Source organism: Lepidochelys kempii, chromosome 11 (assembly GCF_965140265.1).
Source record: "Lepidochelys kempii isolate rLepKem1 chromosome 11, rLepKem1.hap2, whole genome shotgun sequence".
Lineage (NCBI taxonomy): Eukaryota > Metazoa > Chordata > Testudines > Cheloniidae > Lepidochelys > Lepidochelys kempii.
Genome location: NC_133266.1, coordinates 13,088,468 through 13,101,564, shown reverse-complemented (window position 1 = coordinate 13,101,564; position 13,097 = coordinate 13,088,468). Strand labels below are relative to the sequence as shown.

General features: G+C 41.8%; 1 protein-coding gene across 3 annotated transcripts in view; it reads right to left on the bottom strand.

Moving 5' to 3' along the window:
- Positions 1-13,097, bottom strand: part of LOC140895462 (TGF-beta receptor type-2-like) — an 84,922-nt gene that overhangs the window by 58,549 nt on the left and 13,276 nt on the right. The gene's annotated exons all lie outside the window — the stretch shown is intronic.

The window sequence follows — 13,097 nt, the reverse complement described above, 5'->3', positions numbered from 1 at the left end:
ACTGCCTACTGCAGGGTTCCTTTCATGATGTCCAGTGTCAGAGACAAGATACTGGACTAGATCCAGTGTGACAATTCCTATATTCCTGGTCCCCAATAGATTTGTACACTGAGAAATTACAAGGCCAGGTTAGTCTCTAAGGTGCCACAAGTACTCCTTTCTTTTTGCAAAGGCCGGAAGGGACCATTGTCCCTCTAGTCTGACTTTCCTGCATAATACAGGCCATAGGGTTTCCCTGAATTAATTCCAATTTGAACTAGAGTAAATCTTTTAGAAAAACATCCAATCTTGATTTAAAAATTGTCAGTTATGGGGAACCCACCAGGCACTTGGAAAATTGTTTTAATGGCTGTTACACTCATTGTTAAAAATTTGTGCCTTTTATCTAGTCTGAATTTGTCTAGCTTCCACTTCCAGCCATTGGATCTTGTTATTCCTTTGTCTGCTAGACTGAAGAGCCCATTATTTTCAAATGTCTGTTCCTCACATAGATACTTTTAGACTCCATATATACACATGGGTATCAAGGGGAGGGCAGACCAAATTATTTGAGTTGGAGAGATTCAGAAGCAAATTTTCCAGGATACCCCATGATGTGCAAAGCACATCTTCTATTAGAATCTCAGTGGTGCTGGAACAATTTTTATCGTGAGGGTACTGAGAGCCATTGAACCAAACTGTGAACTCTGTACATAATGGAAACCGCTTAGAGCCAGGGGGTGCAGTTGCCCCCCCCCGCACCCTTAGTTCCAGCACCGATGGTGTTGCTTGCACTTCATTTGGTCCATACAACTGAATCCTGCCCTCACGTTGCCCTATACAGTAAACTAGTGCACTTGTGAAGGCTGGAGTGAGTCCATAATGTATCCTGGTGAATAAAAAAGGGTTGATTTTGATTGCATTAGACACGGTGCTTCCTAAGGCCAAGTCAGACATGCAGTATACCCTTTGTGGACTAGCTGGACCTTTTTCAAAGGTAGGATAGTAACTGACTTATTCTGTCATTTATCTTTTGTTCTTAAAAGTATCTTCTTTAAATTGGAGTGTTTTGTAAGTAAGGCTTAGTCCTATTACAAAGTAAATGCTGATGTGCAAGGGCTAGACCAGGAAAGTTCTCAAGCCTGATGCAAAATAGGAATAATGGAGATCTGTAGAATATCATCTCTCTCCTGTCTGGCTGTCTAATCTATTGTATTTCTAAAAAAAGAAAAGGCGTACTTGTGGCACCTTAGAGACTAACCAATTTATTTGAGCATAAGCTTTTGTGAGCTACAGCTCACTTCATCGGATGTAGCTCACGAAAGCTTATGCTCAAATAAATTGGTTAGTCTCTAAGGTGCCACAAGTACTCCTTTTCTTTTTGCGAATACAGACTAACACGGCTGTTACTCTGAAACCTATTGTATTTCTAATCACTAATGTTTAAGCGCCATTGTAATTACTGGGCTTTGCATGCGGCATTTGCCTCATGACAGTTTATCATTATATGAAGAAGTTTTATACGGTAACTTATGGGTGCAATGTCACAAAACAAACATCAAACTCTGCATGCGATTTCTGCAGTCAGTACCAGCGCAGTCAAGGGCATCATTCTAGCTAACAGAAAGCAGGAGTAAGCCCAGAATGATATGCAAGGATTATCTTATGTTTCACTTCAATTTCTTTGGCTCATGCAATTGTTCTCGAGCTCTTGAAATCACAGGAGCATAGAAATTAAAGATAGAAAAGATGTATTATCTAATCTGTCTGTCTATGGTATTCTTTAATGTGCTCCTCAACATAATATCTAGTTGCTGTTACTGCCTGTCATCTAGCTGATCCCCAGTGAACCATTCCTGCATTACATCTTACTATTTTTTAGTGCTTTGCCCAGTCTGATGTTAAGTGTCCTGAGCAATGGCATTTCCACTTCTTCCTTAGGCAGATTATTCCATTCTTAGGAATTTTTTTCCTGCTATTAAGTCTAAATTTTCCTATTCTGAATTTTATCCCATTGCGTCTACTCATGTCCCCTTGTATCACCCGGAGTAGAATAGAACCTCAGAGTGACGAACACCAGAATTACAAACTGACCAGTCAATCACACACCTCATTTGGAACTGGAAGTATGCAATCAGGCAGCAGCAGAGACCAAAAGAAAAAAGCAAATAAATGTACACTACTAAAAAATAAAGGGAAAGTTTAAAAATAAAAAAAGATTTGACAAGGGAAGGAAACTGTTTCTGTGCTTGTTTCATTTAAATTAAGATGGTTAAAAGCAGCATTTTTCTTCTGCATAGTTAAGTTTCAAAGCGTTATTGAGTCACTGTTCAGTTGTAAACTTTTGAAAGAACCACCATAAAGTTTTGTTCAGAGTTACGAACAACCTCCGTTCTCTGAGTTCTTCGGTAGTTATTCCCTCTCCTTGGAACATGTGCAGGCAATTATTATATCCCTCCTCCCTTAGTTGTCATATAGCCAGCTATCCATATTTAAAAGGCTGATGCTGGAAAATTCTTGATCACATAAATAGTCCCTTTGATTCTTGCGTGAGAAAGGGCTGCAGGATACACAATGCTAAGTTCTTTCAGTCTTTCCATTTAAGCCAATCCCACCAGCCCCCTTACTCACAGATGTTGTTTTTTTTCTGAACTCCCACTAGTTTGTCTCCCTCCTCCTGGTAATAAGGTGCCCAGTACTGAATATAGACTTCCCGGGGGCGGTCTCACCAGAGTGCCGCTGCATTATGATAGGTTTGTTGCAGCACAGTGGTACTGAGGATTATTTTCCATATTGGGCACCCTCCTTTTTCGTTTGAAAACAACAACAGTGCCGACTGACTCATCGCGCCTACAGCCTCTGAGTCATTTTTTTATTTCTGGATTCCCCCGTTCCACCCTTTGCAGTGCAATGACTAGCACACACACACACACACACACACATATACAACGTGCAGCTAGAGTTCACATTTTTCCAGTAATAATGAAGCAATTGCCATACCATTGAGGAGAAATGATTGTACTTTGCACGCTCTGGCAATTGTTTTCCATCGTGTGAACTCTGCACATGAAATAAGGACGGTTGTAAACTAAAACTGTTGTTGTTTTCACTCCGCTTGGCTGCAAGCTAGCGGGAGGAGTCATTTAGACTGTCAGCTTGAACTTTGAAAGTATAGGAATTGACCCTTTCACACCCCACCCCCACCCCGCATTTTCTCTCTGGCTGGTTAGTAGCCGGAATCATGGCAGATAGGCACTTCCTGAGCAGGCGGGATGAGTCGTGAGGAAGTCCCAAGTGGTCACACTGAACAAGTAGGGGCCATTGGTGGAAGAGGTGTAATGGGGAGTGGAAGAGGTAGGCAGGCGAGTGTGGGGAACCCCCAAAGTGAGTGCTAAGAAGGAGGCGGGAAGCAGGGGCTGCTGAACAGGCAGTCAAGGGAGAGGAAGGGATAAGTGAGTGGGCCTGGATGGTGGCTGACCAGTCCTCGGATGAAGGGCTTGCATACTGTAGGACGGGAGAGGGGCTACCTGGTGGCAGGCTGGGGAAGAGGAAAGGGAGGTGGCCCTGGGAGGGCTAGGAGGAGAAATGACCCAACGCCTGCCAGCCATTAAGAGCGGACTGTGATGCACTGTAGCCCTTTGATCAGACAGCTGTTAAGTTTATGTTCGACAGAGCTCAGCGTGTTGGCTACAGATCAGAATTTGCACAGGTGGCTGGAACTGAAGAGCTAACAGTAACTGACTGCTGTAGTCTCTCTAATGGATAGAGCCACCTTCATAGCATTGTCACCAGCTCTTCTCTTGTCCTGCTGTGATCTCCTGCCGTGAGGCCCTTAGCTAACAGGCGTGCATTGGGAATAACCCAAACAAAACCAACACAACCAGTAGTTGATTTGCTGATTCAGAGCCTGATTCTGGTGCCTGTTGCAGTGGTATCTAAGGGCCATATGGGTGGTGCACGGGGTTGAGGGAGAATTACTTCTGAGCAGGAGAAAAGTAGGGCCAATGTAATCAACATGATATTGCCCCTCCTCCCTACAGAGAGTGTAGTGCTGGGAGGGTGCATGCCCATAGCACTGAGCACTATGGGGGATTCCAGGTGGCTTTGCAGCCCACAGGCAGCTCTGGGGAGGCTATTGTAAGTTAGAGCAGCCTCTGGGGTGCCATTTTACCCACACAGCAGCCCAGAATCCAGACGCAAAGCTGCTGCTGTTCCCTCTCTCCTAGGGCTGCCCCTTCTGTATTGTGCCCTCCCCCCTTTATGGGATCCTTGAACACAACTTCCTACCAGTCCTCCTCAGCTTTGTGTATAATAGGTACACACAAGGCGTAATACACGACTCCAGCCAAATTCTTCCTGCACAGAGTTTGGGGTCATGAAAACCTCGGGGGGTTGGGGGGGTTAAACAGAGCAGCGTGCACAAGGTGCTGCCTAGCTTGGTAACCACCTCTAGTCTCCCTTGTGTGTTGCAGCACTTCCAGCAGCCTCCCCACCAGCCAATGCTACTAGAGAAGCATGTTTGGGCCATACAGCCAGATCTGTAAAGGCATTTAGGCACCTAAAGATGCAGATATTCATCTCCCATTGGGGAGTTAGATGTCCAGGCACTTCTGAAAATCCCACTAAGTGCCCAGATGCATCTTTAGGCACCTAATTACCTTTAAAAATCAGGCCCATTGCCTGCACCTTGAACTGAGTGACTAATGCAAGGCAAGTCAGTTAATCCTCAGATTTTGCCTCTGCTGTGCACAGAAGGCTAGACTGTGATTTGCTAGGAAGGGGAAGAACAACCTGGGTCATCCCAGGAGCACCGAAGGAATCGTTCCTCAGGCAGTCACGATTCCTTCCCTGCTCCCTGCGCTTGGTCTGGGGGCGGAGAGGAGGCAACTATTTGATATGGGGCAGGACACAGCCAGGGATCATCTCATGCCCCACCCACTTGCTTGCAGGGAATATCAGGTGGTATTCTGGAGTCACAATCTGAGCAGGGGAATGGGGGGGGGGGTTGTGCCTTTGCTCCCCTGTGTAGCTGAGAAAGGGCTGTGACAATCTACCCAAAACGTATGGTGCAATTGCAAACTGATTGTTCTTAACGTATTCATTGTACGGGAGTATATACATTTTTTTCCCATCGTGCGACTAGTTCACAAGCAGATGATGGCAAATGACATTGGCATTTGTGGTTTGTTGGCTAGTGACCTAAATCATGGTACTGGTTCTCTTCCCTGTTTGGATGATTTGTTTTATTAATATTTCTTTTGGATTTATCCAATGCTTAACATGCTGTAACTAGTTTACCACCCCAGGGTGCATTTTGAACTTTGAATATTAGAATCAAATATATAATTTATTTGCTTTGGCTGAATATTCAAGTTTGAATTAATTTTCTATGACCGTTCGTGCTAGCAAACCTGTGCTGATAAAATGTTTGTGGAAAGTAAATGCAAAAGGGTCATGAATGGGCTGAACTGAAATCCTTTTTCAAATTCAAAAGAATAATTACAGGATGCTTTTCCCTCTTGCTCCTCATTCAGGCTCCAATTACTACCCCTTAGGAATAAAGTTATGGAGGGATTGGGCTGTATTAAACTACAAGCAATTATAAGGTAATATTCTATATTTATTCTTTTGGTTTAGATGATTAAAGTAATAACATTTATTGTAATGAAGCAATCTTTCCCTTTTTTATGGAGCCTTTCCCATGTTCATTAAAATGTGGGTATACTGATTTATGATTTGTGTTTTACTTAAAGCAATTTTTTTTGTTAAAATGTAACCATTAGTGGGCAAAGGAAGACCTATAAAAAAGAAAAACAACAACCTATGTATCTGAGATTTTGAAGTTAAGGAGGACCTGATAGAAAGTCCATTAAAGTCAGTGGAAAGACACCTATTAAATTTAGTGGGCTTTGGATCAGACCCAGAAAGGATATGAATGCAACCAACAAGAAGTATAGAATTTACATACATTTTGAGGGCAACCTAAATCAATGTAACTCAACCTCAGGCTGTTTCAGGAGTGATGTTTCTTCAGCATTGTGTGACAGGAGTATGGCAAACCCCACAGGAATCTCCATAGTTTGATGTTTAAGCAAATTTTACTGTAGCCACTTATATTTTAGTTTCATACAGAACTGATTGAAATCTTTTTACTAGAAAGATAGGCCCATTGGAAAATGTTGCTGGAAATTATTCACAGAAACGTCTGCAAATATTTTGTTTTTCTGGACCTGGTTAATCAAAGCACTCCAACATTTTGTTCTGTTATGAGTCACTACCATTGTTTCTCAACTCAATAAGGTCCAGATTCAGCAAACCTGTTAATCACTGGCTTAACTTTATGCATATACTTAATTACATCCCTATTTGGCAAACAACTAAGTCAAGTAATTAAAATTAAGTACATGCTTGAGTGTTTTGCTGAATCGGGGCCTTACTAGGTTGAGAAATAATGTAATAACTTGTAACAGAATGTTGTTCTGTTGTGGTGGTGTAATTTTAAAATGATTGTCCATGGCTCCCTATACGTGATTCCTGTGCCAGACTAAGTTACTTTGACTAGTCCTAAATAATAAAAATCACCATCTCGGGGAAGGAACAATTTAATCAGGGCATCTGATAGGGTCCTACTGCAGTATATGGGACATGACAACAGGAGAGCAAGTGGGAATTGGCCCTGGGTGAATTCACAATTCAACATGAGTATTACAAGAGGTTGGCACTCTGCCTGTAACACATCAAATGAGCAAAGTTGTTCTAAAACAAGGCATGGGTGGTTATAATTCCTGATACACAGTTACACCCCTGAGATTAGTAGGCACCACGTTTTCAAAAGTGCTCAACACCCAGTAAATCCCATTGAAAATCTGGCCATAGTTGGGTTGTATGTCAGCACAGTGGTAGAAATTACAGTAATACTTCTAGTCACACAGGACATAAATATTAGATAACTGCTCTTTAATGACATGACGGCTTAATATTGTTTTAATACCATGTAACTGCATAGCGTGTACTGGCACTTGCAGATTACTGTGTAATTACATTCGGTATGTCCGAAAGCAATTACCATGTGATGTAAACTGGCATGGAGGAGAAATGCAATTGTGGGTTTACCCTGTGATAATTGTTCCTAACCTGTTAAAAATGTAGCAGCTGTATGTTAATTACAGTACTATGAAATTCAAATGTGAATAGTTACTATGTAAACCATGGTATCCAAACTTTGTCCAACTAGGGGGCCATAGGGGCTACTTGCCGGTTGCTGGAGGACCATGTCTAATTGCCTAATTTAGTGAAAATGGAGCAGAATATGTCTATCATCATCTTTAATATGGAGATACAACCCATGGATCCTAGAAGCAATGGTCCATCTCATTATGTGTGTGTACTTCAGTTTATTAACATGTGCTCACCCAGTGTCATGTGTAGACTCTTTATAATAATGTCATACCAATATCCAAAAGCTAAGAACAACCTAGAGCCCCTCCAACCTAAAACTCTTCAATTACTCCCCCCTAGACACTCTCACCTCATTTTCATCCCCTTCAGGTCCACCTAGAAAAGCCTGAGAGAATACAGAAGGGCCTTGCAGTGTGACTTGAAGGTCCCTGAGGTGACCAGGACCTAGAGCTGGTTGAATAACGACAATATACTCATGAAATTCTACCAGCTCCCCAACGACCCCTACCCATTTACGACTTTACAGACTAAAGCCAACACCTCAGAATACACCATATCATGACTAGAAAGAAGAAACTGCAGCCCCATGAAGAGCACATGGCAATAATCCCATCTCCAAGTGGCTAAATCGTGGGTCATTGAGGTGAGGACCCCATGAGAAAGAAAAACTACAATCTACTGGCTGGTACAAATGCCATGAAGTGGTTTTGTCTTGAGCTACTATCAGGATGTCTAGAAGCTGCTGAAGACAGTCCAATGGTTAGGGCATTAGCATGGCATTGGAGAAACCTAGATTCAATTTTCTGCTTTGCTACAGACATCCTGTGTGATCTCAGGCAAGTCACTTAATCTCTCTGTGCCTCAGTTCTTCCCCTGTAATATGGGGGTACTAGCACTTCCCTACATTGCAGGGGTGTTGTGAGGATAAATATATTAATGAGTCTGAGGCATTCAGATACAAAAATGATAGGGCCCATATAAGATACTTAGATAAAATACAGGTTGCAAACCTGAGTGGCAAAAGGAGGGAACTAACACCAGCTCTGTCTTTTTCTGCTTGTTTTTTCTGGGCTACCAACAAAAGGTTAGATTGGATGATTTTGTCTCCGCCAGCTCACCTTCATTCAAACCCCATTCTCAATAAGACACTGACCAGGGAGCTCTAGTCTTTGTAGGCCACCTCCTGCCCGTATTAATGGTGAAAGTAGCAATAAGCCAAAAGCAGAACAAAGTGAGCTGTATTTGGCCCACCAGCTGCTATGCCTTGACCACCTTGATCTTAAGAAAAATATTTCTATATTTTTTTGCCCAGGAACTGAGCATTGTGTGTATTTTCCTAGCTCTGCAGGAGCAGATGGAAGTAGGAGAACAAAAAGGGCAATAAAAAAAAAAACCCTAAAGATATTCTCAGAATAGGTAAACATAACAGAAACATTATCTGGGTCACATTTGGGCAACAGAGTTTGCTCTGTTTCAAGTGCAAATGGTTTACTGATGATTTAGATGAACTTCCTGGGGAGTGTTTGAAAATTCCTGGCACACGTTCTATTTACCATCTGTTAGGAGGACTTTGATGAGCCAGCAAAGACATGCTGGAATGGAGTAGTTGTTATAACTGAGTGATCCACTAACTTCAGCATCTTTCAATCCTTTTGATTATTTACAGTGATGTAAATAAATGTACTTTTGTCAGAAAGTTCTAACACTGACTATTCCTTCATATCTAATACAACTCTTCTACGTTTCTACCCTAACGTGGAAATAACAGTCTCAACAAGCTGAAAAATATAGAAATTTCCTTCCTAAAGATCTTCTTCTGAAGTGTTATGAACAGTCATAATTTATTTGCATTGGTATAGTACTTCATCTTAACATTCCCACCAGGCCCATGTGCCCACACCTGGAAAGCAAACTGATGGAATTTTTTCATAATTTTTGTACAAGAAATGTTACAATTTTTGCAAAAATTTCCTCTGTTTTTCAACCAACTAAATGAACTGGTCAATAAAATGTTTACCAGCTTTATTTGTAAATATTATAGCCTACAAGATACCAAATACTTTATCCTGTTGTACCAGACAAAAATATTGTTAAACTGAAGTTAAAGTTGAGAATACATATCCATAACATAAAGGTTTTAAAAAAAACACCTTTATAAGGGCACTGTAATTATTAAAACCAACTATGCTCCAAACCTCCTGAAAAAAACAAACCAATCAAGCCCAAACCAAGAAACTGAAAGTAAAAGTTGAACTTAAGAGACCCAAACTTTTGAATGCGCAGGTATATGGCCAACTGATCAACGCTGTGCCTTAAAATGAGGCTACTAACACTTCCCTACTTTACCAAGATGTTGTGAGGCTTAATTAATTAATATTTGTAAAACACTTTGACATCCTCACATGGAAGGCAGTATAACACTGCAAAGTATTATTACAAAATATTAATTACAATTTGTATATGTATATACAAGATTAAATGATGATCTTCTTTCTCTCAATAGGTGTTCATTGCCTTTTATAGTAATGTGTCATGGAAAATAATTAAATCTGATTTACCCAGACATAATGTACATATTTTTGCCAATAAATTAATAATATAAATGATATGCAAGAAAAACAGTGAAACATAGTTTCCCTTTGGAAACTGGTGTGAAAAACTCTTATGTCTAAATACTGCCAGACTATCATAAATTTTAATGTGGAATATTCTTAACTGTCAGTGTACAGTGATACTGAGCAGGTCATCCATATTTTCCATTTTTTGCAAGAAACACAAATGATGAATTAAATCAGTTGATAGTTGGTGGTGATAAGTGAGAATAGTTTCCTCTTCCAGGTATGTGGAATGATAGTTCTTTTTTCTTTCTGTCTTGTTTTTTCTCTAGATAAACCACACTTAAAATAAAGTCCACTAATCTGGACTTTAGTTGCTGAAGTCAGTGGATATGAGCGTACTCAGTAACAGGCCTTACATTTGTAAATTCCTAAGTATATTGGTTGAAATTTTCAAAAGTGTTAAGTGATTTTCAATTGTTGAGTTGGAGACACCTTAAAGAGGTCTCATTTTCAGAAAGTGCAAGGCATCCATACTCTAAAAATAAGGCCCCTGCAGGGAGTCTCAGGTTGGGGCACCCAAAAATTGAGGCATGAAAGTCACCTTTTAAAATTGTAGCTTTGTTTACGCATATTCTTTGATTCAAATACTTTTCTGATTGTGACCAATTGGGCAAATCTGTGAAAAATGTAAATTAGCAACGACAATCCCATGTTGGTGTGGATTATTGTCATACGCCGTGTGGGAGAATGCATAACAAAAAGAATTTTAGCTGAATGCATCCTGAAAAGAAAGAAACATCTCTGCACAAAGAAGACTATTTCTTAAGAGAAAACTCCTCAAAAAGTGCCTGCAAGTCTTCTGCACACAAAACTAGCCACTGAATTTAATGGGAGTATTGTGTGTGTGCAAACCTGGTCCCTAAGCATAGCCTGAATACATGGGCTATGGACAAAGGAATTGACGTGGGTGAGCAGCCTGGAATGGGGAGGATGAAATTGCACTTCCAGTGTGGAAGCAGAACATCCTCACAGACAAACCATGGCAATTAGTGTTTCCAGCCAACTATGCAGCTCATATATGTGGTGTTTGGGTAAAGGGGATGGAACACAGGTGGATTCCCTTTCAGGGCATTCCTGTGCCATAAATGTGGTACAAGAGTAACATAGGTGGCTCTATGATGCCTTTTGATGGGGTGCTCACCCCACACAAGGCCCAAACAGGTAAAACAGGCCAATTAAGCTATAGGCTGCACCTGGCAGAAAGCCAGGGACTGCTAAAGCCTTATGACTGATTAAGCCTGCTGGGGTTGAGCTGGAATAAGTTTATAAAGAGAGGAAGTTGGTGTATGAGAAGGGCTGCAGGGAGGAACTCTGCAGTCACTCCCTGGAGAAGAGGGGAGTTGGCTAAAGGCAAGGAGAAGTTCTAAGGGGTCAACCACCAGGTGGACAAGGGTGACCCCTGGACTTTAAGAAAGCCTTTGACAAGGTCCCTCACCAAAAGCTCTTAAGAAAAGTAAGGAGTCATGGGATAAGAGGGAAGGTCCCCTCATTGATAAGTAATCACTAAAAGATAGGAAATAAAGGAATAAAAGGTCAGTTTTCACAGTGGAGAGAGGTAAATAGCAGCGTCACCCAAGGATCTGTACTGCTGGGACCTATGCTGTGCAAGTATTCATAAATTATCTGGAAAAAGTGGTAAATGGTGAGGTGGCAAAGTTTGCAGACACTACAAAATTACTCAAGATAGTAAAGTCCAAAGCAGACTGCGAAGAGTTACGAGAGGATCTCACAAAATCGGACGACGGCAATGCTGAAATTCAAAGTAATGCACACTGGAAAACATAATCCTAACTACACACACAAAATGACGGGGTCTAAATTTCTGTTACCAAGAAAGAGATCTTGGCATCATTGTGGTTAGTTCTCTGAAAACGTTTGCTCAATGTGCTGTAGTGGTCAAAAAGGCTAGCAGCATGTTAGGAACCAATAGGAAAGGAATAGATAAGATGACAGAAGATATCATAATGCCTCTATATAACTCCATGTTACGTGCACACCTTGAATATTGTGTGCAGTTCTGGTTGCCCCATCTCAAAAAGATATATTAGAAATGGAAAAAGTATAGAGAAGGGCAAGAAAAATGATGAGGGAGATGGAACAGCTTCCATCTGAGGAGAGATTAAAAAAACAGGGACTATTCAGCTTGGGAAAGAGATGACTGAGAGGGGGATATGATTGAGGTCTATAAAATTATGAATGGTGTGGAGAAAATGAATAGGGAAGCGTTATTTACCCTTTGACATAACATACAAACTAGGGGTCACCCAATGAAATTAATAGGTATCAGGTTTAAAACAAACAAAAGGAAGTACTACTTCACACAATCCACAGTCAGCATGTGGAACTGGTTGCCAGGGGATGTTGTGAAGGCCAAAACTATATCTGGGTTCCAAAAAGAATTAGATAAGTTCATGGAGAATTGGTCCATCAATGACTATTAGCCAAGATGGTCGGGGTGCAACCTCATGGTCTCGGTGTCCCTAAACCTTTGATTGCTAGAGTCTAGGACTGGACGACAGGGGATGTCAAAAATTGCCCTGTTCTGTTCATTGCCTCTGAAGCATCTGGCACCAGCCACTGTCAGAAGACAGGGTACTGGGCTAGATGGATCATTGGTCTGACCAAGTATGGCCATTCTTATGTTCTTATGTTATGTTCTTAAGCTCTGGGATCCTGCCTTGGAATACAGACTCTGGGAAGAACCCAAGAGAGGGTGAAGTAGCCATAGGGAGCAGAGGAAGCTCCAGTAGTAACCCAGGGGGGGGATCTAGAAGATAGGGAAGACAGGTAGGAAAGAGCCCAGGGAAAGAGCAAGAAGGTGGGAGCTGGAGCAGACTGTGGTTGCTGGGCATAGGATTCCTGGGCTGGCACCTGGAATAGCAGGTGGGCTTGGATTCCCCTACTAACCATAGGGAAAATGGCACAGTCTTTTTTGGGAAGACTGCCTGGAATGGCACCTGGACAGTGGGTTCAGTGAGACTTTGTTACCCTGGAAGGGAAAAACTGTATAGTGACCAGGCCAGAGGGCCAGGCCACGAAGACGGAGGGCCAAGTGACAAAGAGGAAGCACTGAGTCTCCTAGAAAAGGGATATGACGCGAGTGAGAGACAGATGGGAGCATCAGTCTGAGCAGAGCTAGTCCCAGGACACAGCCATAAGGGTGCATCCCAGCAGTGAGTAGAATCCCCATGACATACCCTGTCTCGCAGCCCCTGGTATAGGTGCATGGCAGAGATAGACAGGAAGGGGCATATTGGGAGGGGTGTGGCTAGAGAACTCCACACTCTGGCTATTCTGGACTTTGGGATTGCTACATTTGGA